This window comes from Anthonomus grandis, chromosome 22, assembly GCF_022605725.1.
Source record: "Anthonomus grandis grandis chromosome 22, icAntGran1.3, whole genome shotgun sequence".
Lineage (NCBI taxonomy): Eukaryota > Metazoa > Arthropoda > Insecta > Coleoptera > Curculionidae > Anthonomus > Anthonomus grandis.
The window spans coordinates 47,728,610-47,745,105 of record NC_065567.1 but is presented as its reverse complement, the minus strand read 5'-3'; positions in this window follow the sequence as shown (position 1 = coordinate 47,745,105).

Below are 16,496 nucleotides of genomic sequence, written 5' to 3'. Positions count from 1 at the left end.
TGAAATTTTTCACGCTCCATAAATTCGTCACAAAGATAGTGACAAAGTACAAAATTAAAACACAATAAAAATTTAAATGGGAAAATCCTGAAACCGAAGCATTTGATTTTCTGTTACATCTAATTGGTTCCTAGATGTCGGTGTAGAAAATTATCGTCAATACCATTTATATGTATATCCTCCCTATTGATTATCACCTCACTTATATTTCCTCAATCCAGTAGCCAAGTATTAAACCTATAAGGGTTGAAAAATTAAAACACAAAATCCAGTAGTAACCTTTTATTAGTTTATCCCATTAATAATAAATAAGCGACAGAATGTTGAATGAACTTTCACAAGCCGAAAATGATACCTGCGTTTGCGGAGAATATAAGAATATAATTGATTTATTATGTGCTCGTGACAAATCGAGCGATTTCCGGCCCTGCGTTACATAAACGCTAATAACTTTGGTTCTATCGCGAATTTTTTTTTTCGTATTTTTACCGTTTTATGTACGAAGGATGAGCGTATATAATGGTTAAAAAATGTTTTTCGCCATATCCACCCGAAGTGACGTGGCAAAAAACGGTTTTTGACGAAAAAATTTTGATTAAGTCGTTCTGGAAAACTGACCGAGCCGAATTTTCTGAGACTCATTGACGTTAAAGGCCTTTTTATAAAGCAGCTCTGAAACGGCGCTTTTTAAGATAAAAAAAGATTTTGCGCGGTACCTCGCGGACTTAAACGGTTGTGGGGCCTAAACGGTAACGTTCCCGATAATGCGAACAAAACAGCCCTTTTCTACGTAAATGCAGCTTTCGTTTTTGTTAAAACTATTTTTTTCAAAAAGAAACTTCTTCCGAGATAAACGAGCTCAAACTTAAATTTTTTTTTTCGAAAAAAAATATAGTGAATTTTTCGAGAAATAAATTTGTTTCTACTTCTAAAAATTTTTTTCCGGCGCTATGTATTATACAGGAGGAGCTGTGTTAACAAATATAAACCCCTTTTTGAGCCTTTTTTTGACCGTTTTTTCTACTTTTACTTACTCTTTATTGGCGGCACCTAGAGATTTCAAACTTTCAGCGTTTTAAGAACTTCTTAAATCCTATTTTTCGACATAGTCTACAACCTTCTACGTAGCTTAGTTTTTGCTCTACACCTTTTTTTAACTTTGACGCTTAATACCGGCATATACCTATGATACCTATGAAAACCATTTTTTTCAAATCACCGAACACTATCTGGCTATAATCCACTAAAAACCGTTTTTCTTCAAATGTTACCGTTTTTCCACAACGCGCTGTTATTTAAGAAAAACCCCAAAAAATAAGCCGGTCCAACCAGTCATACCCCAGGAGACATAGGGAGCCAGCTCATTGGCGGTCCAGCACCCAATGTAAAAGCATACGGACGACGTCACTATCGAGTCGCACATGGCCAGATGACGCAACCGCGGGGTTTTCGGTGTCATGGCGGCAAATTGTACGTTCGGGCGGATCCGACTTTTTCAATTCGAGAATTAGCGGCTTAAAATGGGTGGAAATGATCAGAAATTGGTAGTGACGATATCAGGAAACTTAAAATTTTCCGAATATGTGCATATCTTTTATCGAATGGTTTTTATTGCGGCGGGAAAATTCGCCGCGCATCTGACGTCTCATCTTATTTACATTTTTTACGGGCCCATTTGCGTTTCAAATTAGAGTAGGAAAGCGGTTTTAGAGAAAGATGGGAGATGTCTGGCAACAATTATAAACGTGTCGTGTTCGTCTCGTGACATCAGAGTTATTTTATTAATGATGTATTAATATTATGGGGACAATTTTGAAGGGATTTTTGATAAATTACTAGGATAAATAAAATGAATACAAATATTAATAAATATATAGTTGAAATATACAGAGGGTATTGATATTACGGGATATTTATGCGGATAATAATAGTATACAAATAGAATTATACGGGGAGTTCTTAAGGTTGAGGGCATAAATAAGGAAAATATTATTTATAATTATAGTAATCGTATTATACAGGGTGTTTTAAGGTTTAAGGGCATTTACAAGAAAGATAATATTTATAATAATAGTAATAGCAGCATAAAGGTTAAGACAAGGTATAAATAACTGAAAAAAAATAACATTAATAATAGTTTTATTTTAGTTAGGGTTCTTTTAGTGGGAGTTGCTAAATTGGTAATAAATTTATATTAATATAGTGTATTTTTTGTATTTTTTTACTATATTACTGATATCACGGCTTTTATAGCTTCAATTCAATAAGTTTATAAATTTTTTTATTCGTTTTTTTCCCTTAAAATTTTCTTTTTCCTAAAAATTTCCCTAAAAATTTTTCCTATCCTAATACATTGCTTCTTATGGGACCTGATCTTTCTCTTTAGATTGTGATACTCGTATGAAACGTGGATAAATTTGTCATAAAGCTTTTTTACTACTTTTTAAGTTGCCTTTAAGCAAAAAAAAAAATTTTGAATTCGGAGCATATTTTGAAAAAATGCTCATTGTTAGAGTTGGGAAACATATTTGTTTAACGCCGGTCCTGATGGATTACGCCGAATGCATCGCGCCGTCTACGTGACTTCCCCACCACCTTAATACCGAGAAATTACACAAGACCGCGACACTACCCATTCGTTTTATTGACTGCGCGCGTCTTCTCTTTTTAGTCAACAATACGCATTAGGGAGAGCGTTTATCGCTCTAAATATAATATAGTCCACTTTATTTTACGTAGTTAGTAGTAATATTATTTGGTTAATAGCTTTAATAAAGCTACAATTATGAAAAACTACACCAATCTTTTATTTCGGCTTATTGGACTCAAACACTCATTTTGACCCGGATTTTGTTCGAAAATCGAAAAATGCAAAGAAATAGGTTTTCCGCTAATTTTAGAGTCAAATCGGTAATAATCTTTTTTAAAGGTACTCTAAAGTAGTACAGGATAGAAAAATAAAAAAATAATTTTTTTCCATAGGGCTCATGATAATTCGATATTTATGTTTTATAGTTTTTTTTTCAATTTTCTCCGATTCTATGATAGCTAGAACCGATTCGTTTTGACATACGTATACCTCGTAATATTCCTGAGAACTTTTGTTTGAAACAAAAAGTTATCAGACTTACAGTTAATTTAGAAAAAAATAAAAATAATTTTCTCGAAATTTTTCGTAAGTACCCCTTTCGATTTTCAAGCAAAAAAAAATTATTTTTTTATTGAGTTTTTTTACTGGAAATTGTTAGGTTGGGGCATACTTTAAATTTTACCAATAGTCATTTTAGGAAAAAAAAATGGTACGGTGGGAAAAAAAAAACAGTTTTCCTTTGTTTTTCCCACATTTTTACTTATATCTCGGATTCTATAGTTTCGATTCATTTCGTTTTTGGTTTCTTTTATTCCTTATTCTCCTCCTGTCAATTTTTTTTATATCTTATTACTACTATTGGCTTTAAAAAATAAAATTGAAAAATTAAAAAAATCGACATAAAACCCGGTGGTCTTATCCCAATACCCTAATAAATGGGACCCTCTTTTTCCTTTATCTTATGGCACGTATAAATCGTGGAAAATTTACGTATTAAACTTTTCTACTAAATTTTGAATGGCCTTTAAAGTAAAAAAATAAATTTTGAATTTGGAGCATAATTTAAAAACGTAAATGAAATTGCTTTGGAAACAGCGATTATCTGCATACTATGGTGAATACGCCATAACGTTCGCCAATACAACAGTGTATTAATTGAGGACTCTGTTTTAGCATATTTACCCTAGATGCCACTAGCGTATTATTATAAAATAAGAAGGTATTAAATATTGGTTATATTTATACGAGTTACTTGAGAGCAGAGCGTAAATTAACATCTATATATTTACTATAGATATTAATTTTTTCGAAGTACTAAAAAAAGAAAAAGGTCGGTAGAGCACCATGCCGAGGCTAAGGTTTGAACTCAGAGCCTTATGAGGATACGGCAGGTCTCTTCCCCACTGCGTGTTTAGGGCACTTCACGGGATAATTGTGGAGATTTTTTTTTGTAGTACTGACAAAAATTTCTACTGGTCCCCACGGACCAAAGTACTTGTTATAAAGGTGTAATTACGTATGTCTTAGATAACATAGTTAAATGATTCTAAATACTTCGTTAAAAGGCGCGGTTGCCATATCTCTTCTGGAACTTTCAAGATTATTTTCTCTGTGTAGGTATATAAATAGAGTGGAGCCGACTATTATGACCTTAAAAGAAAGTCAAAACAGTAAAAAAGTATCTGGAAATATATAATTGCTGAGTGCTTTTCAAAACAAAAACGATGGCTTGTGACGGTTGTGCATTTAGAATCTGCGAATTTTTAGTGATAAATGTCAATCGCCGAATACTGGTGGATTGTTTAGTGAACCATGGTGTGTTAAGATAAGATCTACGAACTGTTACACCTGAACCATTAGGCACATGACCTACAGTCCCATTATTAATACACCCACAAAAAAATTTTGAAAAAATGTTTTTTATTTTTTTATAAATAAACTATAACTCTGACAACTTTTTGTATGTTATAAAAGTTCTTGAGATTTTTAAGAGATATCCGTCTGTCAAAACGAATCGGTTCTAGCTATTATAGAATCGGAGAAAATTGGAAAAAACTATTAAACATAAATATTGAAATATCAGAAGAAATGACAGGAGGAGAATAAGGAATAAAAGAAACCATAAACGAATTGAATCGAAGGTATAGAAGCCGAGATATTAGTAAAAATGTGGGAAAAACAAAAGAAAACTGGTTTTTTCCCACCGTACCATTTTTTTTCTAAAATTGGCAAATTTTAAAGTAAGCCTTAAACTAACAATTTCTAGTAAAAAAACCCCATAAAAAAATCTTTATTTTTTTGGTCGAAAATCGAAAGCCACGAAAAATTTCGAAAAAATTATTTTAATTTTTTCCTAAATTAACTGTAAGTCTGATAACTTTTTGTTTCAAAAAGAAGTTCTCAGGAATATTCGGAGGTATCTGTATGTCAAAACGAATCGGTTCTAGCTATCATAGAATCGGAGAAAATTGAAAAAAACTATAAAACATAAATTGTAGCGTTTTATTTTTATACTCCTATTTTCAGTAACGCTCCATTGAAATTTCATTAATTTCAATAATTATATTAATAATTTTAGTCAACTTCTTTTATTCATATTTCTTTAAATTCACACTGTCAATGACACATTACTACTGTAACGCATCACTCTCCTGATTTAATTATTCATGCTTTCTGTTGACGGTCCGTCACTCTTCTGGTTGGTCTTAATTAATGTTTTCTCTGATTGGCTGATATTGACAGCTCATCGGTACTGCATCGTCGGTACTGCATCCATTTTTCGAGAACTTGTGTTCCCGTGTCGCAGGTAGAAGCACACGTAAAAGGCCAGTTTTTTATTTCCGAAGTTTGTGTAGCAGGAAGTGGCGCAGGAAGTGGTCAATATGGTTTGTAATTTATAGTCCTTAATCTTGTTCCTTTAGGGAACTGTTTATTTCATAATTCTGGTGCAGGATGCCCAAGATTTTAATGGATAGATAATGAAACTTAGCAAGGGTTTTACTTTTCCGTTTTCCTCTTTATTCTTCTTCAATTGTTGATGGCTGCAGGCTTTTGATTTCCCGAGAAATTGCTGAAAGCGGTGGAGCTGGAGCCAGAGTTAGAGCTAGTATTAGCCGTTCATTTCTTATACAGGCTAGTTTATTCCATTTATTTAAATATTATTAACCATAGATTTGTCTCACTTATTTAAATTTTTATTAATATACCTTTAATTTCAATTTATTGCTATAAATATTTAATCAATATCATAATTTAATACGTCAATTTCTTATCTATAATATTAGTTATTTTTTGTTCAGTATTTTTCAGTACCGTTTTTGGTAGTTAAGTAGATATAACTCGGTTAAGGCTGATATGCCTTAGGTAAAAAGGTTCATGAACGTTCCCCTGCGTAATACAAATATATACTAAAAATTGTAATAATTGCAATTTATTTTTCAAGTGCTGAAATCTACCTAGTAGCGAAATCATAATTTAATTGTTACTTTTTTCAAATTTATTTTAATCATATCAACATTATTCATATTTTAATTCATAATAAATTATTAACATTTAACAGATTAGAACAGGAGGTGTGTACATATCTTTGATGTAAATATAATTTGGTTGTATTGTTAAGATATTTTTTTTGCCTCTTTAAATCTACTTTATCCAGGGTCATTTAATTGTTATTGAAACCTATATACCAAGTCTTTTTCTTAGTTTTCTCTCATTTATAAAAAAAAAGACTAAGTGGCGCCCTCTTATTTATTAGTTATAATCAGGTTTAGATTCTTTAATAGCCAGTCATAAGTGAACCTTCCAACAATCCCAAGCCTCCAATAATTCTGAGCTACTGTCTGCAGACTCTTGGCAAAATAGTAGCACTGTAAAGTTAACGCCACAAAATATCGAATTATCATGAGCCCTATGGAAACATTTTAATTTTTTATTTTCTATCCTGTACTACTTCAGAGTACCTTTAAAAAAGATTATTACCGATTTGACTCTAAAAAGAACGGAAAACCTATTTCTTTGCATTTTTCGATTTTCGAACAAAATCAGGGTCAAAATGAGCATTTTTTCAAAATAAGCTCCGAATTCAAAATTTCTTTTTTCTGCTTAAAGACGACTTAAAAAGTAGTAAAAAAGCTTAATGACAAATTTTTCCACGATTCATACGAGTGCCACAATCTAAAGAGAAAGATCAGGTTCCATAAGAAGCAATGTATTAGGATAGGAAAAAGGGGTTTAATTCTTGTTTTTTTTTTGTTCGTCATTTGTTTTGACCTTCGACGTCTCCTTGACTTGGAAGACTCTTTGGCCTTTCCATATTCAAACGGTTCAACATCTTTAAGAGGGTGATTATGGCTTAAGGGTTCAATTTTGCGAATGGATCCAACAAAATTAAGGCCTACATAAATACTTTTTATTTAGCGATGAAGCTCATTTTACCCGCAACGGAGTTAATAACCGACACAATAAACAGTATTAGATGAGCGTCTAATACTGGAGGATATTTACGCTTTTTGGAAGACCATTTAATACACATGTTGGATCATGTTGCGCCAATTGTTCGACACCGAATGTATTTTCAACACGATGGAGCCTCGCCTCATTTTAGTCGCCGAGTTCGTAATTTCTTAGATAATCGTTTTCCTGATCGTTGGATTGGCAGAGAAGGACCTCAAGTTTGGCCACTGAGGTCACCAGACTTAAATCCACTGGATTATTGCCTCGAGAGTGGATGAAAGCACTAGTGTATGAAACACCAGTAGAAATCGTAGGACTCCACAAGGCAATTTGAAATGCTTCAAATATTATTAAAAACAATCTCCAATCAATTAAACGTACAACACGAGCGCTTAACAAACGTACTGCAGGTTGCCTTGAACTTAGTGACGGTGTTTGCGAAAACATTTTAAATTAGTGGAATTTTGTTTTTTACTAGTATTTGTTTGTGTTGCTTTTAAAACAAAAAATCTTACAAAAAAACTGGTTCAGAATCGGATTAAAACTATGTTCCTAAATGTTCCTAAAATATTTCCGTTTCCTCCCAAAACACCCTGTATATCTGATAAATAGTGTTGACTTTACCATAGTAAATCTTAATTGTTTTTTGAGCAGTTTTAAAGTAATAATCGGAAACCATTGATCACATCATGCACCGTAACGATATTTAAATTTTATGTATTCTTTTAAAAGAAATTATTAAATACAATTTTTAAAATATTGCTCTAGTGTCTCAAAACGACCCTACTATTTGAATGAACTTATATTAGGTAAATTAGGTAGCGTATAAAGTAGGTTTTGCAAACAAAATTTGTTTGTAAACTAATAATAAGTTGAAACGTCAAAACCATAATTTAGAATGTAATTTAACTTTAACTTGATTCAAAAAGACGTTTTTTTGCCCTGAGTATATATATACAGGGTGGTCCAGTTCAAACGTTATTAATTTTAATATGCGATAGAGAATTGAAAAAGAAATAGACTTTCATTATAAAATTTTTCTCAGAAATGTTTAATAACAAAGATATTAAATAAACATTCTTTCGTTTATTTATCATAACTTTTAAACTACCAGCTTAATTTTAACTAAATTTCGCATGCAGGTTATTGTAGTGAATTGTCAATTACTGATGAAGTCAATTTTTAAAAAAATTGCCAGTGGCGTAGCACACGGAGGGACTTGGTCCTTTTTTGTCTCAAATCTGCGAGCTGATAAAATATTTGTTTATAAGAAGTCAACTGTTAGATTCTCCATTTAATTTGAAACGAAAAGTTACTTTTGCAAAATTATGATTTAAGGCACTGTTTTCAAAATGTTTTACTTTAATTAAAAAATTAAAAAATGTAAGATAACTTTTTGAAGAGACCAATCTGGCAAACCCTCGTGCAAAGTTTCAAAAAATTTTAATAAGCGAATCTTGAATTATTCAATTAAATGTAATTGCAAAATTACCAAATTTTCGGTTCAGGTGAAACCAGACACCAGCCACCAGCAAACAATTTGTTATAAAGCTTTGTCAAATCTGACATACAGCCGAATACAAGAAATGTAATTTTTTTTGTTTTATCAATCTCACAACCATACATTCAAGTAAGACTTAATTATGACTATTATTTATTAACTTAATTATGGCTATTTTTTCGTCGATTGAATAATTCATACTTATTTTCAAATATCGACTGTCACTAATTTATTGTCACTTTTCCTCACGTCAGTGACAATATTCATTTTACTGGTTTTACCTGAACCAAAAATTTGCAAATTTAGCAATTACATTTAATTAAATAAATTAAGATTCGCTTATTAAAATTTTTTTAAACTTTGCACAAGGCTTTGCCAGATTGGTCTCTTCAAAAAGTTATCTTACATTTTATGTATAAAATGTACAGGGAAGCCAATAATTGACCCCCGTAAAATTTACATGGGTTTTCCTATGTTCCGCTCGGCGACGCACCACCCGATATATACATCTGCTTGTCAAAGACCCACTTGCTGTAACTGCACTAAAAAAAGCAATAAAACAGATAATTTAAATATTTGGAAATATGTTTCTTTATATTCACTTATAAATAAAAAATAATTTTAGCTTGAGCTATGATAGCTTGCTACATCTATAAATGCTTATTCTGCTCTACATGTTGGATAAAAATATGTTTAAGTAAAATCTGTACTGTTGTGACGAATTCATGAAGAGTTATCTATGTTGTTGGGTATTACATCAGTAATACAGTAAAAATCAATTTAGAAAATACTATGTCATACGCTCAAATATTGAAAAGAAGATATATGACCTTAAATTTTTAACGAAACCTTTTGTTATATTTGATTTAATGTAAGTTCAATAAGTCTTAAATACAATAATTTACTTGAAGTATAATAGATATTTTTTATATACACAGGAGCTGAGAATTAATCAATTGATCTCTGAGCTTGTTTCTTCTTTTCAATATACTACCTCATTTTATTATAGATAATAAACTTGAAAACGATGAGAAAAGCCTAATTTTAAAAAATTTTAAATTTCTTAGGTTGATGTTAATACATGCTTTTTTAATTAAATTTAATTAATAATGTTGCAAGCATTCCAAACATTAAAAGAAATAATGGTGATGTCATTTGAAAAAAAAGTTTAGAGGTGATTTTTAGGGGATCACTTGTCGGAGGTAGTGTTTATAAGTAATTTTGGGTATAAATTTTCTTTTAAAAAATTATATTTTAAAACAAAAAAGTTACAGCCTGTGACGTTGATAGTGGAACACCCTGTATAAATTGAGTTTTTTATAAAGAAAAAACATATTAAAATAATTATTATTGAGTCTTAATTTTGTTTGAAATGTCTTTTTTGTTCTTGAATGGCTGAAGAGCTTCTATCTTTCTTCAAGATTCATTGTATTTAGGTCCAACGTAGGAAGATCCGATATTTTTCTTTTATCATGAAAGTGAAAACTTTAATTTTGAGTGATATGTCATTCATTGTTAAGTTGGCTCAGTTTATAAGTCCTCGAGATGAATGGCTTGATTTGGATAATGCATTCATTGGTAGCTTCTACCAAATAAGAACTATGAAGTAAGACATTGTCTTTGAAAATTGGGCATGACACTGGAGCATTCAATTGGCCTGGAATGGATATCAACCATTTTCCATCCATAATTCTATTAACTTGAATATCTTGGAGTTCTATGCAAAAAGGGCGACACGTTGTAGCATTATGCAGACAGTATGAGTATCTTTACATAAATACTCATAGAGTTGTAGTTCGGCAGATGATTTATCCATAAAAGAATACTTCCTATAGCTAACCACAAGGAATGGTTTTTGTGGTAAGTTTAAGAAAAATTGATTTTGGTGATACAGAATAGGTATAATTGATACTAGTGATATATATCTGATTCGACCAATGGTAATACTAATCTAAAGGTAATAATTGCACCATTTGAGTCAAATTAAATTTAATTTCAATAATCTAAAAATTTAAAATGTTTTAAATATTAACTGGTATTGGCAAACTATCAATTGTTTATTAATTTTTTAACAGATATTTTTCTTTTATTAATCCAGTTGGATCAAGTATTGAATTATGTAATGTGTTCAACTTTTCCAATTATATTATAATAATTATAAATGATTTGATATATCATTGATATTTAATTGATTATAAAATGTAGTTCAAGATATTGATAACTATTTGATTGATTGAGTGATACTTTTTTAATTGTAATATGCAACCTTTTAGAATATATTGATTTGCAGATACATTTTTTTTGTTTTTCAATATGTATATTTGGGTTTATTTGTCTAATACTATTTTCAATTCGTTTTTCATAAGCAAATAACGCTAACAAGGTGTTTTCACATTCTCTCATATAAATAAAAATCAGTATTTAAAATGATAATTTAAATGATCTTTTACAATAAGAGTGAAATCTTATCTAATTTGTACAGTAGTATTTCAGGGTTATTATTTAGATCATGGAATTTTATTCTATTTCCATCAGTTTTAATTCAATATAAATGTATACAGGGTGGCCATTTGAAAATGAAACAGAGCCTATTTTGGGTCCCTCAGAACTTTTGCGAAAAAATCCTCGGACCCGTCGTCAATTTTTGATTCAAGGGGAAACATTTTTTTGCTACTTTCGCCCCCCCGAGGACAAAGCCCTAGCGGGGGTGACAAGGGCCCCCAAAATTTTAAATGGAACGGGGGGTCGAGTGATATGATGACCGATGATAGACCTTATTTTCAAGGTATTTTTATGTGGATTATAACCCTAAAGTTTTAAATCGTTACTTTTTGCCTAGTCGATACAGGGGGTAATAAAAGTTACAAAAACATGTCAACATTTTTTATGGAAAAAATGCTTGTAAATTTAGCAGTTAAATAAATACAAAAAATTTTGTTCTCCTACATTGTGAACCGTACTTTCGTTTTTTTTTTAATACCAGTAGGTATCTATGCCAATTCTGCAAGGGAACTCTTGGTTATTGTTGAGACTGTTATTATAGCAACATTTTGAAGTTTAGAATTAATGAACATAAATCTTACATAAAAAACAATGATTCTCAAAAATTTTCCTGCTTGATTAAAAAATAAAATTTTGCAAATTTTTTTTTAAATCAAGCTTGCCTTGATATGAGCATGTTTTAAATTTTATAAGTAGGTAAAGTAGTATTTCTAGGCAAGATATAAAAAAGTTTATAAGAAGAAGTTGTTTAGAATGCAAAATTAAGCCCGAATACCGAATTTCATACTCATAGGCCTACTTGATTTTTACGTTTTGTGTACCAATTAATTTTTTTATTCATATTTAATTATTAGAGAAAAATTAACTAATTTATTTATCTAATAGTTAAATCACTGATCTAAGAGTTACAAACCATCCTCAAAAATATGATTGTAATAAAATGTACATAGTATGTCTAATTTAACAAGAAAAATTATTTTATTTATTTATTTTAAATTTACTCAAAGTAGCTACCTCAAAACATGTTTCAAACGAATTATTGAAACATTTTTCAATATCTTTCCTAAACATTTTAAAAGAATTTCATATATTAATGTTCAATGGAAATTTAATTACAAGGGTCTCTAATTCTTTGTTTTAGTAATTCCCTGTCATTTGCTAATGGCTCTGAATAAACAATTTGCCTGAGCCGGCCCCATAAAATAGGAATCAAAAATGGTTAAATCAGGTGACCTTGGCGGCCACCCAATTGGGCCGCGTCTTCCAATCCATTGATTTGGAAAAGTTCTATTCAACCATTTTGCTACTCAAATAGTGGAGTGCGCTGGACAACCATCGTGTTGAAAATAAAGATTTATTCTTTCATCAACTGGTAAAGGTTCTAAGTATTCTTCAAAAAATCTTTCCAAAATTTGAAGATACGTTGATTAAGAGATCCTTCAATAAACTATGGTCCAATAATATCTAAATGGTAAGATATGGCGCGCCATGCGTTGACTTTTTGAAAATATTGCCTTTTGCCATGGATTACAAAGTTTGGAATTTTCATTGGAAGTACCTTGGTTTAAATGCTTTAATATTGTTGGCATTATAAATGCTTTGTAATTCAGATTTACTTATGTTCAGCACCGTCGACCTCAGTAATTGACTCCAAAGCCAGGATTCTAGCAGCACCGTTGTCATCGTCTTTTTCTGTTTTTTGTTACATAACTTTGACAGTGACAATGTTTTAGAGTAGCTGCTACATTTAATTGAGAATGTTTACATTTTAAAAAGTTCCACAAAAACTCGTAAATGCAGCAAAAAAGAACCCAATATAATAAGCGACATGCATTCCACGAGCCCCAAAAAAATTAAATAGTCGAAAGTAGCGAATAGTCCAAGGGCAATAATTTTTAAAATAATTTTCACTATTTTAAATATTAATATTGAAAAGTAAGAATAAATAATTAAATAAATAATAATTTAAACGTAAAAATCAAAGTAGACCTATGGGTTTGAAATTCGGTATTCGGGCATAATTTTACATTCTAAACAACTTTTTCTTATAAACTTTTTTTTATATCTTCCCCAGATATACTACTTTACCATGCTTGATTTAAAAAAAAATAAAATATGCAAAATTTTATTTTCTAATTAAGCAGGGCTGGATGCAAAACTGTCAAATTTTAATACTAAAATTTTTTGTCACTTTTACGTATAAATTCGCTTATTCTGGGACGCACTGTAGACTGATCAGCCTACTTCCAAGTTTTTCAACTGTTAATTGTTTGCAATCAGCTTCTCAGTTTTTTAAAAGAGTGCAATATTTTGTCTGATAATCAATATGGATATCTTGAGAGTAAATCTACAGAAACTGCAATATCTCAGTTCACTTGTGCAGTCTTTAGGAATTTGGAGAGGCAAATGCTTTCATTGGAAATATTTTTAGATCTTTCTAAGGCATATGATTGTTTAGATAGAAATTTATTAATAAAGAAATTAGTTATATGGGGTGAGAAATAATTCCTTAAAATGGTTCACTTCTTATCTCAACAATAGAGTCCAACAAGTAATGATAACAAGCAAAATATCACAAATTTAGATTATTTAATTAATGGTGTTCATAAATGACTTGCCTTTTGAAATTATTGACAATTTTCAATTTCGTGTTTGTGACCCAATATCTTCAATATTGCGGAGGGTTGTTGATGATTGATGATCTAAATGCAAGTTACTATAATTTAATTAATTTACTACCAAAAAGATAAAACTAAAACATAAAATTTATTTTTGTCAAAGAGTGTATGTCCCAAATTTAGATCACACAGTGTATTAACAAATTAAGTTTCTGGTTTTGAACGTATAGATACATAAATCTTCCTTATCTACTAATCCTTAACTTATCAACATAACATTGAATCATAAAAATTAAATAAATAAACTCTCGGAAGAATAAAAACATTTGTTTCTTGGCTTATTGTTGATTCTAGTTTGCCCACAATAACACCTACAATTTAACCCATGTTAAAAATAATTCTACGCTCCTATTATAAATGTGTTTTAATTATAACTTAAGAAACCTAGACTTAGGTAAGAGGTGTAATGTATATAAAAAAAAAATAATAATTTTATACTGTTTTTTTTTTATAAAAATTTTTTTTAACGGATTGTACCTGAATATAATTTTAACTGTGTCGTGGTTTTTGTTTTTTGTTGTTTTAATTTTTGTAACTTAAAGAACATTTATTTTAATAGTGTTTTTTATGTACTTGAAATTACTTTGTTTTATCTCTGTAATTACTTGAATCCATTTCAGTGTCCTGAGGATGACTTAATATAAGTCGAAACGTCGACATTTAGGTAAACAGGTTTCTGTTTTATTTCTGACCGCACCCAACAACCCTCCGCATTATTGACAATATTCAAACAGTATGTAATACCCTAAGAATATTTGCAGATGATGACAAATTTATTAGTGGTGTCTCCGAACATATCTAAGCTATGCTAGAATGAAGATCTACCGTTTCAAAAAAGGAAAGATTGGTTTAGTAAAAACAAGTTTATACTGAATACACAAGAAACGACCGTTTTGATTTTTAAAGCAAAACAAAACAAGGAAGCGACCCCAAAAGAAGTAAACCTCAACAATTACGAGGTTAAAGTGTGTGTACATATAGATGAATTTTTAGACTTTTCAGAACACATTGAACATTTACAAGTTAAATTAAATAAAGCTTATTTTTGTTTCTGTACAGTGGTAAAATACCTAAATGAATGGATTAGTATTTTGAAAACTTTGAGTCCGCAGCTAGACATGGCATTATTTTCTGGGCAGCCAACTCTAAGATAAGAAATATATTTGTCATTAAAAAAAAGGTAATTAGAATAATATTTAAGATGCAGTAGTTATAATCTTGTAAAGCTATTTTTAGATCTAAGGGAATTTCAACTGTGTAACTTGTTTATATTTGAAGCAGTGATGTTTTTATTTAAGAATAGAGATAAGTTTCCTACTTCTGTTGATCATGGGTTTAATACTCGCATATGTAATATTAACTACCCTCTATAGAGGCTTTCACTCTTTAAACAGAGTCCCTACTATGTGTGCATAAAGTTATTTAATAAACTTCCACATAAAATATAAACTATAGGAAATCAAATGAAACAGGTTTAAACAGAAGGTGAAACTGAAAGGTGATTACCTAAGCATGTAAACTTATATGTAGTAATGTCAGGGAGATGTTTTTTTTTACTAAATAGGCCTTTTTTAGTGATATCATTTTATTTTATATAAGTTTTCATATATAATGTTACTTGATAGTACTAAATAAAGAAATATATTATTATTATTTCCTAATATAAGTGTATCTATATAAATAACTTCCAATGGTTTCAAATGTTTGCTATTATATTTAGATTTTCGACAGATTTTACAATTATCAATATTTTTTATAATAACATTTTTCATTGATTTCCAATAATAGCTTAATTTTATTAGAGTAAAATTTCTTGAATTCTGCAATGAATAGTTTTTCCTTTATGAGAAAATTAAATTATTTGATTTCTTTCTTCAGGTTTAACATTATTTATTACTCGGTTAAATTAAATTAATGTCAATTCATTAAAATGGTTACTTAAAACCTGTTGGAAAACTGAACATAAATCTTGTGAGAAAAAGGTAACGAAATTTTTTTTTCTAAAAAGAAAATCCTAAAGTCATTATAGGAAATACTCTTTCAAAGACGCTCATATGAAGACTATTAAACACCGTAGATATCGAACACAACCCTATATGTGACTGATATAATCTGATTATTATGACTGGACTGAAAAGTGTGATTTAAAAATCCACAATCCTAAGATAAGAAATCTCAGATTTAATATGTTCTTTTTGCATTTTAATTGTATAATTTGATAACTCTTGGTTATTCAAAGTAAATACATTCTCCATGCACCCCGCAAAAAAAAGAATATAAATCTCTCTCAAGACAAGTGGTATCCAAGAGAGTCCTATCTCTATAAAAAAATGTCACATTAACTGCAAATATCGACCAAACCGAACAAAATATCAAAAGCCACAGAGAGAGCCCCCAATCTTTACTTGTGATCTCCCAATAATGGATGATAAAGAAAGCATCAAGTTTACAATAAGTATCACATGATTGACCTGGTCAAAGAAATGCCCTTTTCCATACACTGTCACAGATTTACAGAATAGTAGAACAGTATTCTGTAAATCTGTGACACTGTAAGCAAGTGCTTTGTTTACAAAACAAGTCTTAAGTAATCTTACCGCAGCAATCTCACCATTTTAAGAATATAAGAATATTAAAAAATTAAAGGATACAGTCCATCTGACTGCTGCTTCCTTTGATCTTTTATGTGCTAGTTTTTTGGTAATTATTAAATTGCGAAGCTCTTAACTAAATGAGTTGGCAAAGACAGATATACAGTATCTTCTAGTGAATT